Source organism: Rattus norvegicus, chromosome 3 (assembly GCF_036323735.1).
Source record: "Rattus norvegicus strain BN/NHsdMcwi chromosome 3, GRCr8, whole genome shotgun sequence".
In the NCBI taxonomy this organism is placed as follows: domain Eukaryota; kingdom Metazoa; phylum Chordata; class Mammalia; order Rodentia; family Muridae; genus Rattus; species Rattus norvegicus.
In genome coordinates this window covers 183,932,592-183,958,492 of record NC_086021.1, presented here as the reverse complement: position 1 = coordinate 183,958,492, position 25,901 = coordinate 183,932,592, and the positions used below count along the sequence as shown (strand labels likewise).

Sequence of the window (25,901 nt, the reverse complement as noted above, 5' to 3'; positions counted from 1 at the left end):
CTGCTACACAAAGGGTCTCCCTTCTTGTGGCTTGCTGTCCCCAACGCATGCTGGGCCCGTCATTCTAATCCTCTGCCTTTTGTCTTCTGGGCTGTTCATCCCTGGCCAGCAATTGCTATGCTGTTTCATATTCTGGTTTCCCACACAGCCCGGGTGCCAAGAGCTTCAGCCTTTGCTCTGAGCAGAGACGATTGTTCAGGAGCTGCTGAACAAAGCAGAGAGACTGGAGCATTGCTGGGATGGAGGTGAAGACGCCATCGAGCCCCCGATTTCGGGTTCCTTGAGGACAGCACTCAGTCTGGTTTGTCTTTGTGGGAAACTGAAGCTGACATTATCACCTGAAAAGGTGAGAAATCCCTCAAACCTACTTGCTTTATCCCCCCCCCCCCCCCCAGGCATCGTGGACTGGGTATGTGCTCTTCTTGGCTCCCTTCATGCTGACTCCCATGTCTCCAAAGTGACCCAGTGGAATATCAAGGCCAATACCTTTGACATCATGAAGGGATGTTTCCCCACTGTTGTCTTCTTCCCTAAAAACTATAAGCCCAGTCAGTTGTGGTGAAACACCAGGAAAACCTGACCTGAGGGAAAGTGCATAAAAGAGATGGCCATACTACCTCAGGATGTTCAAGGTCACACCATTGTCAAGGTCACTTCCGTGCAAAGATTCATGGGCTGGAGGCTTGGTCCCCAGATCCAATCTGAGACCTAACTCAGGAAATCTCTGAATTGGTCAGTAGATGAGTCCTTGACTGGTTTTTAACATGGCTGCGTGATAGGGATTCAGTGGAGTAAGGAGGTGGGGGTTTGGATGAGGGACAGAGGTCATAACCAGGACATGTCCTGTGACCTTTACCCTTGCCTTTTTCATGTCTCCATCTCTGCTCCCTGTTCAACATGAAGTAAGGAATTTCCTGATGTCCTTCTGCCTCTCCACAGAGCCACAGTAATGGCCCACACACACACAAGCATATATGTACATGATAATCTATCATTCAGAGTGCTCTATTTCACCCTAATTGACAGAGAACTATGGACCGAAAACTGTAAACTATGAGCCAAAATGAACATCTGCCCCTTTAAAAGGCCCCCCTGGGTCATGTGTAACGGCAACAAAAGCCTAACACTGTCATGAAAAAAAAAAAGAAATAAAAACAAAACAAAACAAAAAGTCAAATCCAAAACCAAAGGCACTGACTAGCTAAGTCTAAGGAGACATTATACTTAAATGTAATATGGCATCCAAATGAAGGCCAGACCAGATTCAAGACATTAGGAGAAAACGAGTGGAAGACAGAGAAGTTGTATGGTTCAGTCAACAGGGATGAATCAATGTTCTATCCAGTCTGTGACACATCCACCCCAGAGAAACAGATATTATCAGCAGAGGAAACTGATGAAAAGTTTCTGGGAGTTCCGTGTTGGTTCTACAACTTACCTGGTAAATATAAGATGATTTTAAAATAATTTGCTAAAGAATTGAACCCTGGAGGATGGGGACATAGCCCAATGAGTAGAGACTGGCCTGAGATAGCCCAGCCAGCAGAGACTACCTTGAGGGTGTAAAGACCTGAGTCCCATCTTCCAACCCACATAAATAAAAGTGCAAAAAAAAAAATCAAATCAAAGGCTGAACATGGTGTGCGTGTAATCCCAGCTCTGAGAAGGCAGAGCCAACCTATTTGGTGGGATTCATCGAAAAACCCTGTCTCAATGGAAAAGATGGGTATCACCCAAGGATCGAACCCTGAGTAGGCCTCTGGTCTTCATATACTTGTTCACACATACTTCTGGCCTTCATATACAAATTCACATGCACATGAACCCCTGCGTGCACAAACATGTACATACATGATAATCTGTCATTCAAAGGAAGGTGCTCTATTTCACCCTAATTGACAGAAAAGTAGAGCATCCAGAGAAGTTCAAAGCATTGTCTCCTAACCTGATTATTATCCAGCAATCCTTCAGACCCTTCTTCAAGATGCTTCTGTTTGCCCTGGGGCTCCAGAGAATTAGATCACGGAGAACTTGACATGGCAATTTCTCTGCTCAGAAGCCTGAGTGACCCAAATTGCTCTGAGGGAAAGAAAAGAAACACATCTGTAGGGCCTGGATGCTGAGAGTCTCTCAGGGTAATTCAATCGTCAAAGTGCTGCAGGGGAGAGAAACATTGTGCCTTTGATTTAGAGGGATGGGATGTTCCGCTACCATCTAGAACCTGTGTAAGTTCTGGATGCCTGAGCAAGTTGGAAAATGGTTATGATCCAGTCCGGGTGGCAGGAAGTCATCTGGAGTAACCTCTAACTCCATAAAGACACCAAAGTTTCTACTCCTCCAAGAAGTCAAAGGCACACAGCTGCTTCCAATCAGGAAAGCCAACTTTCCACCAGAGCCCTGAGTTCTCACACATTCCCCTTGCTGCATCTTCAAAGCATAGCTCCCTCGCCCCAGTGCAAGTAAAAACACACATGTCCTTCCAAGATCCTGGCTGCTTGAGCATGCACCTCCTCCCCTTTCTAATACGTTTGTGTCCCCATGTCCTCAGGCGCCTCCAGCCTGACCCACAGGGACTCCTCAGAAGGTCCCCTCTCTCCTAGCCCTGCATGTACCCAACAAAGACTAATGACCGCACCTCCCAAGTTCTCACTCTCTTTCTGTCCACAGTAACTTGGTCATCACTCCTCACACTCGCCCACCCGCAGGCTGGCTCCCATGTCCAAGGTTTTGATAGAGGTTGCCCCTTCCTCCTCTAGTCTTGGCTTCACTGAATGGAGTCAGGAATAGGAATATAAGGCCAGCAGGTTTGGGGGGAGACTTGCCACTAATAGAGGAGAGTCCCAGGGCTCTTGAAGGTGAAATCTCCTGGTATATCGTGATGCATCCCAGATGGTTGTGTGACTACAGATCAGTGACTACTACGTTAGGTTAGCACGTGGTCCTGCCTCTCCCAGTCTCAGAAGCGGCCATCATTGACTAGCTAGGTGACAACAGACTCTAAGAAAATATGCATTTGCTGTTGAGACACCGCTCCCTGATCTCCTTATGTGTGCAGCTTGAACATCTTGTTGTTTCTTCCTTATTTCTACAGAGATCTGGCTATGGGAAGGGGGCTCAACACACACACCCAGTAACTCATTCTATGTGATGCTGTAGACTTTCCCACTATCCTGTGTACATATAGCACATCGGTAAACATGTCCCGTGGGCGGGAACGTGTGCAACCATGTCACTATGGACCAACCTCAATGGCTCCAACATCACCCGACTAGCAAGTGGCTACTACCCAGAGGGACCATGGAGCTATGCTCTGTGCAGTCAGAACAAAAGCTGACTTTGTTGGGCAGTGCTGCTGAGTGCCAGAGTTCTGAGTGTCTTTAGCTGTGGGCGATGAGAGCATTCCCATTCATTTTATATACAAGGAAACCGAAGGTTGAGAAATGGGTAGTCAACACCCCAAATCATTTCACTGCTGAGGAAAGACAGACTGGGCTCAGTCTTGCCCAATTCCTGGGCCTACTCTGATATCGCCTAACTTTTCAGCCAGTGCTGGTGCTTAGAACTGGGTTCTTTGTCAGGTTCTCCTCCATCTTCAAGGGTCTGCCATCTTCAAGGGTCTGCTGCCGTCAGTATCACAGTGTCCAGATGGAGTGGCCCAGGGCTGGGTTTGACGTTCTCTTTGTCTGGGTTGAATTATCATGGAATTGGACTGTTGATGCTGGAGAAGTGATGATTATTTTCTTTAATTCATTTATTTTCCTTTGCTATCAACTTCAGCTACCAAATCCTCCTTTGTAGAACTTTCCTGATCTTTCCAAAATTACACAGGATGAGGAGGATTTGCTGCTTCCTCAGAGAGTTCTGCCCCGAAGGGCTGGGTTGCAGGGTCCCAAGGACAGATGGGTGGAGGCAGAGGCCTCCTTGACCTTTGCACAACTTTTCCCACAGCATCCAGTTTGGCGAGGATCTCCCGTGGCACCCAGACCACTGTCCACACACCTCTGTAAGCAGCTTCCAAAGCCAGGTGCTTGGAAATCCACCTGCATGAGTTACTTTTCTCATTGGTGCGACAATCATGTGACAGAATCACACTTAAGGAAGGAAGGGTTTGCTTTGGCTCATAGTCTGAAGGTACACACTGTCCAGTTAGGGAAGGCAGGTTGTGGCCACAGCAAGGAAGCAGGTGGAGATGAAGATGGCCGCTCAGCTTTCTGTCTCCTGTTAATTCAGGCCAGAGCCCAGCCTGTAGCAGTTTAAACACTTGGCAGATAAATGTGGGAACCAAAGTTCAGGTTCCCAGAAACTCATGTAAATAGAGGCTTAATGTGACAACCTGGCTGTAATTCCAGCCCAGGACATTCGAGATGGCACCTCTCCCCACCCAGGATATGCTGCCTAGAAAAACTAGCCATATGCATGAGTTCTGTGTTTGCCTGAGAGCTCCTGCCTCAAGGAATAAATGGGAGAGCCCTCAGTGGTGTCTGTGTGTCTGCACATACACAGCAACAGCAGAACGAAAGGACCAGTGACAGTTCCCAACGTCAACCTCAGGCCTCCACTAGCTTGTACATGCATGCACACAATCCACACACATGTAAACACAGGCTTGCACACCAAAAACACATACACATAAAGGGAGGACATGTGTGTGTGTGTGTGTGTGTTGCAATTGTGTGTATTTGTGGCAATGGTGACAGCCAGAAAATGTCTATCTCTGAGTAATGGGCTGAGAGAGTCACGAGGGAGCCTTCTGGAAGCTGGAGGTCTGTTGTATCTTGACCTAAGTAGACCTGTACCTGTGGACAGGTGAAGTGGATCATAGGATACACCGGGACCTTCTTGTATGTGTGTCTGTCTGTCTGTCTGCAACACACAGCAACATCAGAATCAAAGGACCAGTACATGTGCTTGTGTGCTGAGACACCTTGCCAACAGCAGTCCCATTAACCAGGAAGCGTATTTATGAGGTCACTCCCCCAAGTTAGGCCCAGATTTCTGCATTCTCCAAAGCCAGTTCTGAGAGAGAGAGAAAAAAATGTTTAAGTTTTGGAATGCAATAAAAATGTTACTTGTTAAATATTAATGGCATTTTTTCCTGAGGTGCTACTGGCTGAATCTGAAGTGTTTGCTCACGTTGGGGACGCAGTGGTAATGAGGTAAAACCCCTGTGCTTTCTTGCAGGTTTCACCTAGGGCAAAAACTCTATTCCACATAGTTACCAGAGTTAAATCCATGGAGTATATGACAGGGCCGAGAAAAGTGCAAAGAATTATGCAAATGGAGGGAGATATTATCATCATGCCCATGTGTGAAGGTCTCTGGTGGGATGGATGGTGTCTTATGTGACAAAGATCTATGCCTTGTCTGGGCTGAATTAATAATTTGCTTATGCTAATAAAACAAAGAAATGCAGTTGCTGGTGTTTCAAAAACAATCTCATTTCTTCTATGAATTCTAATGTGACTTTTCACCCCTCTTCTATTTTTCTTTTTGATTGGCACCTGCAGACATGTGAGGTGCTCTGAAGTGCTTTGAGAACAAATGGTCCATGGGAGAGAGATACGGGGTGCATGGAGAAGGGAGGGGGAGGGGAAGAGAAGAAGAGGATGGGTGGGAGGGAGGGAAAGAGGGAAGGGGAGGTAAGGAAGAGGGAGAGGAAAAGAGGGAGGGGAGGAAGGAAGGGGAGAAAGGGGGAGGAAGGGAGGGACTATTTTGCTTGGCTTCCAGATGTTCCCCTAGGTAGGTGCAAGTCACTTTGATAAACTGCCCACCGTTTTTGGTTGAGTCGAGCTAGGTGAGAGAGACCCATGCTCCTTGGCCATTTCATTAGCTCTTCAATGCACCTGCTTCATTTGTTTGCTGTGGGCACATCTGGTTTGACTCCTCCACAAGGCAAACCAAGGAAGAAGCTATCTAGTGGCCAGGGGGTTTCTGGAACTCTCAGGATGGGCAGAGATATGCTGGTCCACTGTGAGTGGATTCCAGTCCTGGAGCTGCTCTCAGATGAGAATACAAGTCTTTAAACAAACACAGATGTGTAATGAGTCTCAAGTCCAAAATGCTACAGCAGCGATGTGGGAGGACTGTGAAGGAGCTCCTGGAGAACTGCTGGGGGATATCTCCATCACCAAGAGTGATGTCATGATGCTTACTGGCTGTCCCAGATGTATATGGGAGCCCAGACCTCCCTTAAACTGCCAGCATTGTGTACCCATGGTGGAGGCACATCACAGAACCTAGAGGCCAACAGCTGTGTCCAAAGGCCAGCTCTGCTCCTCCTCCCAAGGCCTGGACCTAACACTTCCTATTACACAGTTCACCCCTTCCCCCAAATAATGATACAGAAATTCTTAAAGGAGTTGTGTGGCCTCTCGACCCCAAGCTCCTTCAGGAAGCAGATTCACCACTTGTCCAGAGAAGTAACCAGTGTGTAATCCATGCAGAGGGGCACCTTCCAGAGGCAACAGACATTCAAGAGAGGGGGCTAGAAAGATGGCTCAGGGGTTAAGAGCACTGACTGCTCTTCCAGAGACCCCAGGTTCAATTCCCAGCAGCCACACGGCAGCTCACTTAACTCTATTCCAGAGGATCTAGCATCTTCTCCTGGCCTCTGAAGTACTGCACACACACGGCACAGACACGCATGCATCCAAAGCATACATGCACACATAAAGTAAAATAAAGAAATGGGAAAGAAGGAAAAAAATTAAAGACATGTGCAAGCACAGTGGGCTGCGTTTGTCTTTTCATGAAATTGTTTTGGAAAGTGTTGCTTTCTATTTAAAAATGTGCAGTGTGTTTAGCATTGTTAGTATTATTAGTACAAAACGGATTAACTAACAGATTTGCACGCTTCTCATCTTAATGTATAAACTAATAAACACGGGTGGCTATTTTATAATAGATTTCAGGAATTATTTTTCTTCGTTAATAAGTTTTAGTTAATCTACAATATAGAATTCTTAACTGACACACTTGGGGTTCTTGGTTTTTTGTTTTGTTTTGTTTTTTAGGGTGTCAAAGGCCACAACTGTTTCCACATGGATGCCGTCAACCTGGGAGGTGTTTCTCATGCTTCCCTCTTTCTCTGGAGGAGAGATTGAGGCATGGAGGAGACTCGGAGCCAGCCTCAAGCCCAGGGGAGGTTTGGTGAGATTCAAATTAGATTTTAAAGAGAGTTCCTCTTTTCTCTGAAAGCAATCATCCTTCTTGGTAAGGAGAACCAACATCCATTCTTCGAATTAACTCCATCACAGTAATCTGTAGGTATACAAGACGAAGTCTGGAAGCTTAACAGAGAAGGTTCCAGCAACACACAATGCTGAAGAACTCATAGTTAGAAAACGTTCTCCAATGCTACACTAATCTTGACATTAGAGACCTCCAGAATATCACTCAAAGCCAGACACAATCTACCCTTTATGCCCATGACTTCCAGGGCAGAAAATGGCTGAGAGCCACCTCAGGTGCTTGTATTGAAGGCAGATGTTCAATATGTGCTGGTCAGAGCTACTTCAGGAGTTTGTAGGAAGGAGGGGAAGATCCACAGAGCACCAGCCAACTGGGACCCTCACGACGGCGAGCCGTCCATGCCCCTGTGACACCCACAGAGGTGAGCTGTCTGTGCCCCCATGACACCCACAATGGCAAGCTGTCCATCGCCCCCCAGCGGCACCCACTTCTGTAATTGCACCTTTTAAAAGGTGACAGCTCCACTCCTGTTGTCTGCATGTGGCTGAGGCCCCGGACTGTACACTTCCCCTCAAGTACACCAGGTATTCATTGGAAATTCATGTGTCTGTAATTGAGAGCTACCTTTCCTCTTGCTGTGTAGAAAACCAAAAGGGAGAGCCCACCGTGGTGATTAATAATACAGCATCCACACCCACCCCAGCATCTTGGTTTGGGGAAGCAGTCAATTCACTTTCAACCTTTAGACTCCCTGCTGCTCCGCAGCGGATCATTTTATTCAATCCACCTGTAATATCCAAAGAGCTGATTATAAAGCCAGTAGCGTATCCCACCCCACAAGCTCTACCTTTCTCAGATAAAATAACGACGGAGCCCACACAATGGGACTCTGGTGATGGAGGGCTCTCGCCCGTGCCCCATTCGTGGGTCTGTTCTGGCTGAGGGCCACAGTAATTTCTGGCTCTGTTTAATGCCCTGTGGCAAACGCGTCCCATGAAAGGAGACCTCAGTTTTCCTTTCCTGGCCACTTGTAAGAAGTGGGTTACCTTAGCAAGAGCTTTCTGGTTGTTTATAAGCCCCCAGTGGGGAGCATCTAGCTTTGTCACCTGTTCCAGCCCAGTCAGGAGCCCAGAGGCTGGGACAATGACCCTAGACCATCATCGTCACAGGTGCCCTGCTGCCTGTGGGCTACAGGTGGATGCAATGTTAAACGTTCTGGACTCTCCATAGTTTCCTTACTAAGACACCAGTATGTGCCTCCGCTCCCGGGCTCTTTGTGTGTGTGTGTGTGTGTGTGTGTGTGTGTGTGTGTGTGTGTGTGTGTCCAGCCCTCTAGATCAGCTTGTGAGGATCTATTCTCTTCTTCTCACGCTATGTGGGTCTTAGGGATCAAACTCAGGTTGTGATTCTCCACGGCATGTGTCTTTCCTTGCCTGCTGAGCTATCTCACCAGCCCAAGTGCTTCCCCCCCCACCCCCGTGAGCCTCTTGGCGGATGTGGACAATTTTTGATAAGCACCAAATAAAAGACGAGCCAGAGACACTGACCTATGAATTGGATTTTTAATTGGATGATCTCCGCGGGGGAGAGCTCAGCTACTAATTGAAAAGATTAAGCTTTTCAAAGCCTAAATCTATGTTAAATAAAGTCTGAGCTGAACAAAGTGAAGCTGGCCAGCGAAGGCACTGAATGAATCCCAAGCAGGTCCACAAACCCTCAAGATCTGCTCCTCCACCACAAATAGGTGTTTTCGAAACTGTCTTCTGCCATTCTCTGTACAAAGAGCAACAGAGGGCAGAGTCTAAATATGAGTCTGAGCTTCTGGAATGTTCTTAGATTTCAGTTCATTTAAATTCTGTTCCCAAATCCCCAGAGACACCTTTTATACTGTGAGTCGTATAAACACAACAGCAGACATTTGGGATCTTCTAGATGCCAGAAGAGCCTTTTCATCCATTCGTAAAGACGGAGGTGAAAGTTGTAAGGCCTCACAAGCCATCTACGAGTCTATTCGGTGGCTTACGAGCTGCGGCTTTCACCAACTATTTCTGGGTCACACTTCATCATCTAGAATGTTCCATTTAAATACGCTCATGTGAAAATTACACAGATCAGCATAAATGAGATAGCAAGACAAAAACCCAAAGGGGTCTGTGGGGGAACTTTGCTCAGCTCTTCCAGTGACATTGAATAAAGATGTTTTTAGCTCAGCCATATCCATCCCCAGAAACATTGTGATCCCTTCTAGGTTAATGTCCATTTACTTTCAAGCCAGGACTGGAGCTGACTCCCTGCCCTGTATACACACAGAAGACTCAGGCTCAAGGTGGGAAAAACACTGTGCAGTAATTCCAGCTGCACCCCTAAATATAGTCATAATGATTTTTAAAGGAAAAGAAACTGAGAAGAAATGGCCTTCCTGGGGCCACTTTTGGAATCAGTAATGAGATATCTATAAGTTTTCTTCTCACCATAGAAAGTAATTTTAAGAGCAGGAAAAGTCACAGAAAGTGGCAACATACTAAATACCTAATGAGTGTTCGTTGACGTGACGGAGACATCTTTCTTGTTCTCTGTTCTTTCCTTAAAACTTTAAAACCAGAAAGAAATAAAGAAAAGGGCACTAAGATGAACCTATCACACCCTGTGTGGTTTTTCTCCAAATCACTTGTTTTTAGCACAAAAGGGATAACTACCTGAGATGTATTTGTCCATTGTTCCCTTTGTGAGGGAGGTTTTGAAGTTAATTCATGCTCTCCCAGCATCAGGCTGTCTCATAATGGAAGACGTGCGCCTCTGTTTTCCGAAAGCTTTCTGGTCCTGTCTTCCAGCTGCTGCTCACGTCTCCCTTTGTCTGCTCTTGCGATCTCTGCCAAAGTGCCTGAGGAACGGCAACAAAGACAAATAAATTATGAGGCGGCATCTCCTTGAGTCTAAGTGTCTTCAGAAGACTTATTTTTGTAGGAACAAACACAATGGAACCTTGATGAACTAGAACATTGGGGTCAAAGGAGAGCCTGGATGATTTGATTTTCTGGGTAATTTCCTGTTAACCAGAAATCCATCGATACTTTCCAACCTCAAAGCAGAACATCTCTTTTAAAAATATGTCATTCTTTTTCATTCCTACCAAGGACGGCAGGGCACAGCGGAAAGTCTGAGAGGGTGGCAGTGGCCTTTGCATAGATAGTAGACACAAGGATGGCGCCCTGGTATCAGCAACAGCATTACCTCATACTCAAGGCACAGAAATCTCCTGTTGGGGATTTAGTTTTCCCTAAAAGGAAGAAGCTACCAACGGAAGACAGGGGTCATCACAACCAAACCAAAGTGCTCAGAACCAGAGCTTGCCTATCTATACTTGTCTGAATGGATCTGCACAGTTTGAGCTACACCCAGTCGTCTGATATGTCAGTCATGTCTACTTCCTGTTTGATAGCTACCACTGATTGTCAACCGAAAAGGCTCTGGAATCATGTAGGAAACAAAACTTGAGCGTGTCTATAAGGGAGTTTCTAGACTGGTGAGCAGTGGTGAGAAGAGTCATTCTGGATGTGGACAGCGCCATTCCACAAGCCGGAGCGTGAGATGAATAAATAACAAGGAGAAAGCTAGAGGAACGCTGACCTTCGCTGCTCTCCACGTCCTGACTGCAGAGGCACCCTATAACGCCAGCTGCCTCATGCTCCTACTGCCTTGACTGTCCCACTATAGTGGACTGTCACTTCAAACTGTGAGACAAAAATATACCCTTTCTGGAGTTGCTTTCGTCAGGTGTGTTGTCACAGCAATGAGACAGTAAGTAGCTAGTGGGTAATTGTCAATTGTGTAAAGTGATGGGAAAACAGCAAACAGCCTTTGAGTTACCTTCCTTCCTCCTGACTCTTTTTCCTCCTAGGAGAACTGGTAAATGAAGACTGGACTTCTGTGTAGATGAGGAGCCTGGGCACTCCAGAATGGGTGGAACAATCGTTTGGCTGTGATTGGCAGACTACAAGCTTGCCTCCTTACACCAGGACGGCTTCGCTCATCACCATGGATACTGCAATCCAGCTCCTCTTTGTCATGGGAACATCTTTTCTGGGAACTGCCGGATGCTAAAGCTCAATCTACACCTCTACTGGTGTAGCTACTGGCGCATACTGTGACAGCAACACTGTGTCTAGACATGGCCTGGTACCCTGTGGGTGATGTAGTGTTTCCCTCCTGACAAGCATGACCTGCAAGGGGGGAAGAATTGGAAAGGAACACACCAGGCATCAAACGCTTAGAGTTTTGCTCAAGAACTTAGGCCTAGCATGGCGCTGTTGAAGGTTCAGGGAGCTGTTGGCAGCCTGCGGGCTGGTGCTTGGGAAACAGCGTGCAGAGCAAAGTTACTCTGGGACACCATGCAGGGGCGCCCCATGATCCCTGGGACAAACTGGAGCTCCTGGGAGGATCACTAAGACTCTAAGCACCAGATCCCATCTGCCACCTTGCCACCTCCTCCTGCTGATGTCTGAGAATCAGATGTTGGCCTGAAGCAGGGGAGGAGTGACATCTTTTTTCCCTTCTCAAATCTTTATTATGCCTGCTGTAGGATCCAGGCACCTGATACCTACTGGTTACAAAAACACAAATAAAGTTGTTTAGGATGGAGCTGAGAAGTCTCAGTCCTGTTCAAAGTTGCTACTCTGTTGCACACAGCACCACATAAAAGTTGTTACTCTGTTGCACACAGCACCACGGGGAGGGTAGGCCAGCCTGGGTCTCCCTTTAGGGCTCACCAAGCTCTGCCTCAGAATAACAACTACCAACTCCTGAGCTGAGACAGCCATGGATAAGTCTGGGAAGCTAGGTGGTAAAGGACATTGATTTTGCCTCTGGCAGAAATTGAGGAAGACTGATAACAAGCCTGCCACTGTGGGAGGCAAAGGACCCAGATGCCACAGAGGAGTCTTTCCCAGTCACAGCCTGATGACCACCATTCAGAAGGCTCAAAAGTTGCTCTCCACCGTGGTTAGCATGGCCAAATCCATTTGCTTCACATTTAGAAGCAAAAGAAGTACGGAGACAGGCACGTCTGCACTAATACCTCATGCAGCGTGAGAAGAAACACCTAATTACATGTCCTTCTATTACATTAATAGAAGTTCCTTTATATTCGTCAAGCAAACAACTCACTACCAAAAATAAATAAATAAATAAATAAAAATCATTTCATACATCATAGTTTCTTTTTTTATTGGATACTTTTTATTTATATTTCAAATGTTATTCCCTTTCCCCCACCCAACCACCCACGCCTTCCCCGCCTCCCCGCCCTGAAATTCCCCTACACTGGGGGGTACAGCCTTGGCAGGACCAAGGGCCTCTCCTCCCTTTGGTGCCCAACAAGGCCATCCTCTGCTACATATGCGGCTATAACCATGGGTCTGTCCATGTGTACTCTTTGGATGGTGGTTTAGTCCCTGGGAGCTCTGGTTGTTTGATAATGTTGTTTTTATGGGGTTGCAAACCCTTTCTCTTAACTCCTCCAATGGGGACCCCATTCTCAGTTCAATGGTTGGCTTCAAGCATCTGCCTCTGTATCTGCCATGCTGTGGCAAGCCTCTCAGGAGACAGCTGTATCAGGCTCCTGTCAGCATGCACTTTTTTTTAATGGATATTTTTTATTTACATTTCAAATGTTATTCACTTTGCCAGTTTCCAGTCTGTAAGCCCCCTATCTCATTCCCCTCCCCACATCATAATTTCTATAAGGCTAACTGATATATCACTCTGATTTGGAAGGGTAGGTATCCAGCCATAAGTTTTTATTTATTTCCTCGTTTATTTTATCATTTGTTTGCTCATTTGTTGATTTTACTGATTGGCTTTCCCCCTTGTATTGAAAATAGATTTTTTCCCCTCACTTAATATATCCTGATTACAGTTTCCCTTCCCTCTACTCCTCTCAGCTCCTCCCACCGCCCCTCCCATCCAGATACATACCTCCCCCCGCCCCCACATACACTTTCCATCTCATTAAAAAACACAAGGCTGCTAAGGGATAATAATGAAGTAAAACTTAATACCATAAAATAATAAGACAAAACAAAAACTGGAGCAGCAGAATTGGACAAAACAAACAGGCAAGTGTCTAAGAGAAGGCACAAGAAATAGAGACTTTGTAAACTGTGGGAGGGACTCCATACAAACAGGAAACTCGAAGCCATAATACATACACAAAGGACCCATAGCAGAAAAAGAGAGAAGATATATAAGGTAAACTTTTTTTTAAATAAACGTCCTGACACTACATTATGATATAAGTAACACCCAAGGATACCACTGAGCCTGTTTTCCGCTGCCTATCAACTTCTGGGCATGCAGATTCCCCAGCGACACTCCCTTGGAGAAAACTAATTTTCATGTGCAAGTGGTTATCACTAAGAGATTATTCTGGGCTAGGGAATGGGGCATGTGTCCACTGCCCCTTTCATCTCCACGGCCCCTTCTGAGGCAGACCTTCATAGGCCCTGTGCATGCTGCCTTGTCTCGGAGTTCATAACATGCATCAGCCATGTCGATTTAGAGGGCCTTGGGTTTAGGCTCTTAGACCCTTTCTGCCTCTTCTTCTGCAGGATTCCCTGAACCCTTAGGGGAAGGATTGAATGGAGACATCCCATTTAAGGCAAGGTCTCTCACACTCTGCATATTGACTAACTGTGGGTCTCTATATTTGTTCCCATTGCTACAGGAGGAAGCTTCTCTGAGCAGGGTCCTGATCTATGAGCATAGAAGAATGCCATGAGGAGTCATTTTATGGTTCCGTTTGAGTATTTTTAATTTAGTTTTGTTTTGTGTTTGAACAGTAGTATTTGGTTTAACCCCAGGTCCCTGGACTGTTCAGTCTCAGGATCTTGGTTACCCAAGAATTGTCAGGTATGGGTTTCATCTCTTATGAGTGCACCTTAAGTCAAATTGGATATTGGTTGGTTTCTCCCTCAAGCTTTGTGTTACCATTGCTCCAGTGTATCTTGCAGGCAGGACATCACATAGATCAAAGGGTTTGTGGCTGGCTTGATATTTATATAACTTTCAGTATTGTACATAATGCCTTCCTGTACCAAGAACACTAGCACATAGGGGTGAGGACCCTGTGTAGGCAACAACTTGTCTTCTCCATGTTCAGTGAGTTGTACAGATGTTGTCTTCTGCAATGGGGTCTTGCAGTCAGTCTGTGGAGAGCAACCTAGAGTCTTGACAACAGGCTGTTTGGCCAACGGTTCAATTAAAAGTAACCCAATCCCATCACTGGGAACTTCATTTGATGACAAGAGATGGCCAGTTGGGGCTCTGTCTCTCCCACTATTTGGCAATTTCATTTGGATTGGCTTCATATATGTATATAGCTTAGAGAGTTTCTGCTGTCTTAGGTTTACAAACTAACCCTCCAATCGCCCTTAATTTTAGCTGTCTCTCTCAATATTCCCCACTTGATCCTCCAATTCTAACCACCACCCCCATCCATCCATAACTATCTATTATTTTTCCCTTTCCCGAGGAGATCTATCTGATATCCCTTACTCTATACCTACCTTCTGTGGTTTTACAGAGTAGGTCACTTATCATTGACTCAAAAGCTACATCCTCATATAAGCGAACGAGTACCATAGTTCTCTTTCTGAGTCTGGGTTACCTCGCTCATGATGATTTTTTTTTCTAGTTCCAGCTATCTACCTGTGAATTTCATTGTTTCATTTTTTAAAAAGGGCCAGGTACTAATCTACTGGGTAAATAAATATGCTAAATTTTCTTTATCTATTCTGTGGAGGGACATCTAGGTTGTTTCCAATGTCTGGCCATTGTGAATAGAGCAACAGTGACCATGGTTGAGGAGATGTCTCTGAGGTAGGATAGTGAGTTCTTTCCATTTATATCTAGGAGTTGTATAGCTGGATTTTGAGGTAGACCAATGCCCCATATTCCTGAAGAACGGCCACACTGATTCCCATAGTGGCTGTAAGTTCACAAACTCACCAATAACAGAGGAATGTTGCCTTTGCTCCACATCCTCACCAGAATGAGCTGGCACTTGTGTCATTGATCTTAGCCATTCTGACAGGCATAAGTTGAAATATCAAGGTATTTTTTTATTTGCATTTCCCTGATGAGTAAGGATGTTGAACATTTCTTTAAGTGCTTCTCAGCCATTTGAGTTTCCTCTTTCAAGAATTCTCTGCTTAGATCTGTACCCCATTTTAAAATTGGGTTATTTGTTTTCTTGATATTTACAAGTTTTTTTAAAGTTCTTTATATATTTTGGATAGTAGCCCTTTAATGGGCGTGTAGTCAGTAAAACTCTTTTCCTGTCCTGTAGGCTGCTGCTTTGTCCAAATGAAGGTGTCCTTTGCTACACAGAAGCTTTTCAGCTTCGTAAGGTCCCATTTATTAATTGTTGATTTTAGCGCCTGTGTTGTGTTCTGTTCAGAAAGTCTTTTCTTGTGTCAGTGAGTTCAAGGTTATGCTGTATTTTCTCTTCTGTCAGGTTCAGTGTATCTGGTTTTATGTTGAGGTCTTTGTACCTTGAACTTGAGTTTTGTGCAAGGTGATAAGAATGGATCTATTTTCATTCTTCTGTGTGCGGACATCTAGCACCGTTTATTGAAGATGCTCTCCTTTTCCCATTGTGTGTTTCTGACCTCTTTATCAAAAATCAGGTGTCCACAAGTGTGTGGATTTATGTCTGGGCCTTCACTTTGATTCCAGTGCCTGTTTTTATGTCAACACTATGCTGTTTTTAGTATTCTAACTCTGGAGTATAACTTTAACCCAAGCAGGGTGATGCTTTTATAATCCAGGATGGTTTTACCTCTACTGGATTTTTAATGTGTCCATATGAAGCTAAGAATTGTCCTTTCAAGATCTTCGAAAAATTAGGTCGATGGGGATTGCATTGAGTAGATTGCTTTTGATAGAACAGACATTTTTACTATATTAATCCCGATGATCCAGGAACATGGAAGACCTCTCCATCTTCTGATGTCTTCTTCAACTTTTTTCTTCAGTGTCCTAAAGTTTTTACCATACAAGTCTTTCACTTGCTTGGTTAGAGTTACCTCAAGATATTTTATGTTATTTGAGGCTATGGTGAAAGGTGTTATTTCTCTTATTTCTCTCTCTCTCTCTCTCTCTCTCTCTCTCTCTCTCTCTCTCTCTCTCTCTCTCTCTCTCTCCCTGTTTGTCATTTGTATATAAAAGGGCTACTGATTTTCGTGCATTTATTTTGTATCTAGCTACTTTGCTGGAAGCGTTTATCAGCTGTTATCCATTCCCTGGTGGAGTTTTTAGGATAAGTTGTGTATATTATTATATCCTCTTCAAATAGCAATACTTTGACTTCCAATTTGTAAGACACCTTCAGCTGTCTTGTTTCTTTAGCTGAGACTTCAAGTACTACATGGAATAGACATAGAGAGGTTGGATGAACTTGTCCTGTTCTTGATTTTAATGGAATTACTTTCTCTTTCCACTGAAGTTGATATTGACTATGGGCTTGCTGTAAAGTGCCTTTATTTTGTTGAGATCTGTCCCTTGTACCCCTAATCTCTCCAGGACATCTATCTTGAAGGGGTGTTGGATTTTTGCCGAAGGTCTTTTCTGCATCTAATGAGATGATGCTGTGTTTTTTATCTTTCGGGTTGCTCATATGATGGGTTACGTTTATCAACAACCTACACATGTTGAAACATGCTGGCTGGCGTCTCTCAGATGAAGCCTGCTTGTTCATGGTGTATGATCTTTTTGATGTTCACGGGTGCAGTTTGCAAGCATTTTGTTGAGATTTTTTTTTTTGTCTATGTTCATTAGGAAAATTGATCTGTGATTCTCGGTCTTTGTTGGGTCTTTATGTGGTTTGGTTCGGGGTAACTATGGCCTCATAAAATGAATTGGGAAGTATTTGTTTCTATTTTGTGGGATGATTTGAGGAGTGTTGGCATTAACTCCTTTTTTTAGAGTACAGTAGAATTCTGCTCTAAAAGTATTTGGCCCTGGGTTTCTTTGTTTGCTGTAGTTTGATTTGGTTTTAATTATTGCTTCTATTTCACTAGAGGTTATATGTCTGTTTATGTTGCTTATCTGCTCTTGATTTCATTTTAGTAGGTGCTATCCATCAAGAAAAATATTTATTTCCTTTTGATTTTTCAATTTGGTAGAGTATAGGTTTTGAGGTCCCCTCCCCCCCACCAACAGCACTGTGCAGTTTATTAAACATTCAAGTACAGTAGCTTCTGGTGAGATTGGGACAGAATTGGGATGGCAAAGTGAACAGATATTCAGCATTTAATGAGTTGGAAGAAGCCACTACATCCTTTTCACAAACATCTTCCACAGTCAATCCAGTACATTAACCCAGCACAACGAGTGTGCCCAAGTGGAAAAGATGTAACAAGAAAAAATAGCTACTTTAGAAAGACCAACACTTTTTTTAAAAAAAAAGAGCAAAACACTTTCAGTTTCTCCGCTTGAGCACCTAAAACATCTCAGAGTATGGATCTACATGTGCAGTCCCACATCAGCTTCTACAATATTTATCAAGAAGGAAAACGTAAATGACACAGGCCAGTACAGTCCTTGGATATTTAGGAAGGGGTCGGGGAGAAAGTCAGTTCTCAGAACAACTCAATCAGCCTCGGGCTCTCTGCAGGGTCTTTGGAGTCTTCGTTCTTCCGCACCTCTTCAACACGCTTGTCCTTCTCTCGCAAACGCTCCAGCTCGGCAGCCATTGCACCTCCCGGTTCTCTTCATTAGCCTCGATTTTTGTGGGTCCGTTTCTCCTTTGCCATTTTGCTGAAGTTGTTGTTCTTCTCAGTGGCTTTCTGGGGCACTTCTTTTTCACGCTCCCGCGTCTCAGCAAGCTGCTTCAAGACTTCTGCTTCATGAGACGTTCGTCTTTCTTCTGCTGCTTCTAATTTCTTTTGAATTTCCTCCAGGGAAAGATCCTCCTTCTTTGGGGTGGGAAAGGGGGAAATCGGGGACAGATTCTTTTGATGGAGGGGGGTGAAAATCAGCTCAAAGGCCTGACCTGAAGCACCTCTCCAGCTCTTTCACCTGATTATCAGAAGACCGCATGTTGAACAGAAGACAAGAGACAGCCTGTGCACTCTTCCCAGGCCATTGGCAAGGCAAGCCCTGCTCAGTCTGAGCCACCTGGCCACACTCTCAGAATACAGGTTTTTAAATATGTCCTTATGATTCTCTGGATTTCTTCAGTGTCTTTTGCTTTGCCTCTCTTTTCATCTCTAAATTTGTTAATTTGGATATTATTTTTCTCTTTGCCTTTTACTTAATTTGAATAAGGGTTTGTCAATCTTATTGTATTCTCAAAGAAGAACTCCATTTCCTTGATCTTTGCACTTTTGTGGTGGTTGTTGATGGTATTTTACTGATTTCAGTTCTGAGCTTCACTGTTTTTTGCCATCTAATTTTGTTTCTGACTTCTTCCTTTTGTTCTAGGTCTTCCATTTATGTTTCTAAGTTACTAAGATAAACTGTCTTCTGTTTTTGTACACAGGCCTTTAGTGCTCTGGACATGCCTCTCAGAACCACCTCCATCACGTAAGTCTGGGTACATTGTGTGTCCATTTTCATTCAATCCTAGAAAGACTAATTTCTTTCTTTTTTTTTTTCTTTATTAACTTGAGTATTTCTTATTTACATTTCGATTGTTATTCCCTTTCCTGGTTTCCGGGCCAACATCCCCCTAACCCCTTCCCCTCCCCTTCTATATAAGTGTTCCCCTCCCCATCCTCCCCCCATTACTGCCCTCCCCCTATCAATCACGTTCACTGGGGGTTCAGTCTTAGCAGGACCAAGGACTTCCCCTTCCACTGGTGCTCTTACTAGGCAATTCATTGCTACCTATGAGGTTGGAGCCCAGGGTCAGTCCATGTATAGTCTTTGGGTAGTGGCTTAGTCCCTGGAAGCTCTGGTTGGTTGGTATTGTTGTTCATATGGGGTCTCGAGCCCTTTGAGCTCTTCCAGTCCTTTCTCTGATTCCTTCAACAGGGGTCCCATTCTCAGTTCAGTGGTTTCCAGCTGGCATTCGCCTATGTATTTGCTGTATTCTGGCTGTGTCTCTCAGGAAAGATCTACATCCAGTTCCTGTTGGCCTGGACTTCTTTGCTTCATCCATCTTGTCTAATTGGGTGGCTGATCTTTACCAATTCAACAACAGATAGAGGGCTTATATCCAAAATATACTAAGAACTCAAGAAGTTAGACCACAGGGAGACGAATAACCCTATTAAAAAATGGGGTTCAGCCCCCAGTGAACGTGATTGTTGGGGGGAGAGCGGCAATGGGGGGAGGATGGGGAGGGGAACACCCTTAAAGAAGGGGAGGGGGAGGGATTAGGGGGATGTTGGCCCAGAAACTGGGAAAGGGAATAACACTCGAAATGTAAATAAGAAATACTCAAGTTAATAAAAAAAAAATTTTTTATTTAAAAAAAATAAAAAATAAAAAAATGGGGTTCAGAGCTAAACAAAGAATTCACAGCTGAGGAATGCCGAATGGCTGAGAAACACCTAAAGAAATGTTCAACATCTTTACTCATAAGGGAAATGCAAATCAAAACAATCCTGAGATTTCACCTCACACCAGTGAGAATGGCTAAGATCAAAAACTCAGGTGACAGCAAATGCTGGCAAGGATGTGGAGAAAGAGGAACACTCCTCCATTGTTGGTGGAATTGCAGACTGGTACAACCATTCTGGAAATTAGTCTGGAGGTCCCTCAGAAAATTGGACATTGAACTACCTGAGGATCCAGCTATACCTCTCTTGGGCATAGACCCAAAAGATGCCCCAACATATAAAAAAGACACATGCTCCACTATGTTCATAGCAGCCTAATTTATAATAGCCAGAAGCTGGAAAGAACCCAGATGCCCTTCAACAGAGGAATGGATACAGAAAATGTGGTACATCTACACAATGGAATATTACTCAGCTATCAAAAACAATGACTTTATGAAATTCATAGGCAAATGGAGGGAACTGGAAAATATCATCCTGAGTGAGGTAACCCAATCACAGAAAAACACACATGGTATGCACTCATTGATAAGTTGATATTAGCCCAAATGCTTGAATTACCCTAGATGCACAGAACACATGAAACTTAAGACGGATGATCAAAATGCGAATGCTTCACTCCTTCTTTAAAAGGGGAACAAGAATACCCTTGGCAGGGAATAGGGAGGCAAAGATTAAAACAGAGGCAGAAGGAACACCCATTCAGAGCCTGCCCCACATGTGGCCCATACATATACAGCCACCCAATTAGAAAGACTAATTTCTTAATTTCTGTCTTGGCCTATTTTTTTGTTCAATAGAAAACCATTCAATGTCCACAAGTCTGTAAGCTTTCTGTCGTTTCTGTTGTTGTAGAACTCTAGTTTTAATCTGTCCTGGTCAGATAGGATGCAGGATATTACTTTAATTTTTTTTAATATGTTGAGACTTGCTTCGCATCATAGTCTGTGATCAGTTTTAGAGAAAGTTCTAGAGGTGCTGAGAAGGTACACTCTTAAGGGTTTGCTTAAAGTGTTCTGTAAGTATTAGTTATAACCACTGGGTTCATGGGGTCGTTGACACCAGCACTACTCCATTTACTTTTCTGAGTGGATGACAAGAGTAGGGTATTGAATTCTCCCACTATCAGGGTGTGAAGGTCAGTGTGAGAGTTAAGCTGGATTAGTTTCTTTTATGAAGCTGGATATCCTTGTGTTTGGTGCATTTGTGTTTAGAATTACAATACTCTTGAGTGTTTTCCTTTCATGACTATGTAGTTCCTTCCCTATCTCTATTAGTTTTGGCTTGAAGTTGATTTTGTTTATTAAAATGACTATAGCAGCTTATTTCTTAGGTCTGTTTGCTTGGAATATCTTTTTCCAAGCATTTGCTCTAAGGTGATGTATATCCTTGATGTTATGGTGTGTTTCTTGTCTTCAGCATAAGGATGGGCCCTGTTTTCACATCCCTTGTATTCTCTGTGTCTTTTTTTTGTGGGGAAATGAGACCATTGATGCTGAAAGATATCGATGAGCAGGGTCTGTTTATTCCTCTTAGTCTTTTGTTTCTGTCACCTGTGAATGGTATGTACAGTGTGGTGTGGTATTGTATGTGGTAGGTGTGTGTGTGTGTGTGTGCGTGTGTGTGTGTGTGTGTGTGTGTGTATGTGTGTGTGGTGGTATGTGGTGTGGTGTGTGACATGTATATCTGTGTGTGGTGTGTAAGTCTGTATATGGTATGTGTGTATGTGTGGTAGTGTGGTGGTAGCAGTATGTATGTGTAGTGTATGATATGTGTGTGTGTATGTGTGATGTGGGTATATGTGTGGTGTGTGGGTGTATGTGGTGTATCTGTGTATGTGTGTGTGGTGTGTGCTGTGATATGTGTGTCTGAGTGTGGTGTGTGTCTGTATGTGGTTTTGTGTGTGTGTGTGAGTGTGTGTGTGTGTGTGTGTGAGTGTGTGTGTGTGTGTTTCCTCTTTTGATTTGCTGGTCTAAGATTATTTATTCATTGTGTTTTCTTGGGGATGGTTAACCTCCTTAAGTTGGAGTTTTCCTTCTAGCACCTTCTGTTAATATATATGGCTTAAATCTGATTTTATCATTGAATGTCTTTTCTCCATATATTGCAACTGAAAGTTTTGTTGGGTATAGTAGTCTGTCCTGGCATCTATGATCTCTTAGAGTCTGCAGAACATCTGTCCAGACTCTTTTGGTTCCTAGAGTTTCCACTGAGAAATTAGGTGTTACTCTAATAGGCCTGCCTTTGTTACTTTGTCTCTTTCTCTTTCAGCCTTTACATTTTTCCTTTGTTCGCTATGGGTAAAGTTTTTACTGTTATGTACTGGAAGGACTTCCCTTTTCTAGTCTAGTCTATCTGGTGCTCTGTGTGCTTCATGGACCTTAACAGTCATCTCCTTCTTTAGGTTAGGGAAATTTCCTTCTATGATTTTGTTGAGAATATTTTCTGTTCCTTTGACCTGCATTTCTTCCTCTTCTCCTATTCCTATATATTCTTAAATTTGATCTTTTCATAGGATCCCAGATTTCTTGGATATTTTGTGCCAGAATTTTTTTTTTAGATTTAATATTTTCTTCAACTAAGGTATCCATTTCCTCTATTGTGTCATCTATGCCTTAGAGTCTCTCTCCAGTCTCTATTATGCTGTTGGTGAGGCTTTTGTTTGAGCTTCCCCTTTGAGTTCCTAAGTCTCTCACTCCCAGGTTTGTCTCAGTTTAGGTTTTCTTGATTCTCTCTCCACTTTCAGGTCCTGAACTGTTTCATTCATTTCCTTCCACTGTTTATGATTTCATTGATTTCTTCAAGGGATGTCTTCATTTCCTCCTTAATGATATCTATCACATTCATGAAGGCTGTTTTGAGGTCTCTGTCTTCTATTTCAGCTATGATGCCTTTCTCAAGGCCCTACTGTTGTAGGGTTACTGGGCTCTAGCAGAGACATATTGCCCAGGCTGTTACTGATTGTGTTTTGATGCTGGTGTCTTGGCATCTAGGTTTGGGATGGTTGTAATTCTAGGCGCTACTCTTGTCTTTGTTGGGTGGCTGTTTGTGTTCTTTGGTTTCTTTTGCTCTCTCGGGTTCTTAGGAATGTGTGGTGACTATATGTTGCCTGGTAGGGGATCCTTTTGAACTCCTGATAGGTGTGTCCACTGGGAGGGTTCCAGGTAAAGTGTGTTTCTAGGTATTGTGAGCTGACACTTAGGAATGGATATGAGCTAGGACGGGGCTGAGAAGATCCACAGGAGGGAGGAAAGAAAGGTGTTACATCGGGATCTGCTCGTTTCCCTGGGAACAGGGACAGAGAGTGAGGAGTAGTAGAGCTGGGAATGAGACTCTAGGACATGGAGGGCTTCACTGGCTACTCTTGTCTGAGGATCTTGCACAGATGGGATGGTGATAGTGGGGTGAGGGGAGGGAAGTTGGAGAAGATTTGCATGATCCAGTAGAGATGGGGACACAGAGGAGGGGGAGGCAGAAAGTCTGCTACAGGACTGGAAGTGAGAATAGGGCATCAGATTTGGAGGACAGAAGGGATAGGTAAAGATCTGAAATGAACTTACCTGCTTCCCTGCTCACTGTGGGTTCCCATGCCTGTAGTGGCTGGCAAGTGGAATAAAGCAATGAGTAGGGGTTGACGGGGTAGGAGGGGAGGGCCTGTGTGGCCCACTGGAGATGGGAGAAGGGGAGGGAGGGAAGTGGTCTGCTGTGGAGAGATGGAACTGAGGGATTGGATTTGGAGGGATGGAGGGGGAGCTGGAGCTCTGCAGTTCATGTATCGGCTTTCTAAATAATTTGTTCTGTGATACAGTTTGATGATATCCTTTGCTTTCCCCCAAGGCCTTCCAGATTCTCCCTGTCTCCCTTCCCTACCCCAAAATAAACAAAATAAAAAAGAAATCATAATCCTGAACAGTGAAAGACAAAAGAAAAATACCCAAACTAAATAAACAAGCAAAAAATACCACACAGGAAACATGGCGTACACTCTGTCTTAGTCACTGTGCTGGATAGTTTTATGTCAACTGACATAGGTTAAAGTCATCTGAGAGGAGGGGACCTCAATTAAGAAAATGCCTTTATAAGATCAGGCTAATACGCAAGCCTGTAAGACATTTTCTTTAATGTGATTGATGAGGGAGAGCCAAGCCCTACTTCCTTCCGCGATGAACAGCAATGTGGAAGTGTAAGCCAAATTAACCCTTTCCTCCCCAATTGCTCTTCTGGCCATGGTGTTTTATTGCAGCAATAGAAACCCTAACTACATAGAAACAGTGACTGTTCCGTTGCTGTGAAGAGACACCATGACCACAGCAACTCTTATAAAGGGAAGTATTGGATTGGGGGCCGACATAGTTTCAGAGGTTCAGTCCGTTATCACCACAGTGGGAAGTGTGGCAGTGTGCAGCTGTAGTAGTGCTTGGAAAAGTATCTAAGGGCTGGAGAGAGAGAGAGAGAGAGAGAGAGAGAGAGAGAGAGAGAGAGAGAGAGAGAGAGAGAGGGAGAGAGAGAGAGAGAAAGAGAGAGAGGAGAACTCAACTGGCTCTGTCAAGGGCTTCTGAAAGCTCAAAGCCCAACCCCAGTGGCACAAGGCCACACCTCCCAATCCTTTCAAACAGTTTAACTCCCTGGTGCCTTTAGTATTCAAATATATAAGCCTGGGGCGGGGGGGGGGAGCATTTTTACTCAAACCACCACATACTCCATTGGAGAAAACTGATTTCCCCTCTGCTTGCCGATATCAATTGCCAAAACCTTACAAGCGAGATTTTTTCTCCCATTTCCCCTTCTCCATGCTGGCACTTTGTCTGATTTGAACCCGTGTAGGTCTCATGTGTATTGTCTCAGTCTCTGAGTTTGCGGGTGTGTTGACCCTTGTGTGCCTAGAGATGCCATTTCCTTGAAATCGTCCATCACCTCTGAATCTCAGTCTTCTAACACTCTTGGGCATAGGTCCCTGAGCCTTAAGGGGAAGGGCTTGATAAAGACATCCCAACTGGACCTGAGTACTCCCAAGTCCCTCAGTCACTGTCCTTTGTCTAGCTGTAGGACTCCATATTGATTACCATCTACTGCAAGAAGTTTCTGTGGTGGGGGTTGGGAGATGTACTGGTCAGTGGCTACAGCAGTATGTCATCTCGAGTTGTCTGTTCATTTAGCAGAGTAGAGTCATAGGCTATCTCCTAGCCAATACACCCCCAAATATAATGGGTCACAGGGGAAATCAGCTTTGCTTGTTTGAGATAGAGCACCACTCTATACCCTATCTGGCTGGCTGGACCTCGTCGATCTGCCTGCCTCTGCCTACTGGGTGGCATGATTAAAGGTGAGCACTAACACGTCCACTCGCCTATTTTTAACTACGTGAGGCAGTGTATGTGTGCGTGCATGTGAAGGCAGGTGCCAGTGGAGAGCAGAAGAAGGCGCCATTTCTGCCCTGGAGCTGGAGTTATGGACAATGGCAAGACATCAAATGTGGACACTGGGAACTGAACTCGGGTCCTTTACAAAACCAATGCAGCACTCTTAACTGCTGAGCCCTCTCTCTGGCCTCTCAGCTGCACATTTCAAAAAAGAATTCATCTATTTAATTTACATGAGTATACTGTAGGTGTCTTCAGACCCACCAGATGAGGACATCGGATCCCATCACAGACGGTTGTGAGGCACCATGGGGCTGCTGGAGATTGAGCTCAGGACCTCTGGAAGAGTTCTTACCCTCTTACCCACTGAGCCATTTCTCCAGCCTTCGGCTGTACATTTTGATGGAGAAAACATACCTGTATATTTACAATTCTGTGTGTGGTCATCAATTTTAGTATCCTGGAGAGGAAAAAAAAATATGAGGGCAAAAAGTATATCTAGTGGGAACTAGAATAATTGAAGGAGGCTCTGAGAGAAGCTACATCTTTTAGATTATCTCACTGTTTCCCCAAGTGCAGCGAACCCACCGTTTGTGGCAATAAAGATGATATTTAAGTGGCACACAGATGAATGATTTTAACGATTTTGTGCTTAAATGTATATTAGAAAAGTTACCTAACTAGTTCATGTAACTTGAGCCATTTCACAGATGCCGTTGCTTAGAGCAATGATCTTTCCCATATTGCAGGGAGTTTTAAATAAGAAGATTACGTGAATGACATATCT

At 44.3% G+C, this 25,901-nt stretch overlaps 1 pseudogene; it reads right to left on the bottom strand.

Moving 5' to 3' along the window:
- Window positions 1-17,828: 17,828 nt before the first annotated feature.
- Stmnl-ps3 (stathmin like, pseudogene 3) lies at window positions 17,829-18,288 on the bottom strand (annotated as a pseudogene).
- Window positions 18,289-25,901: the final 7,613 nt, after the last annotated feature.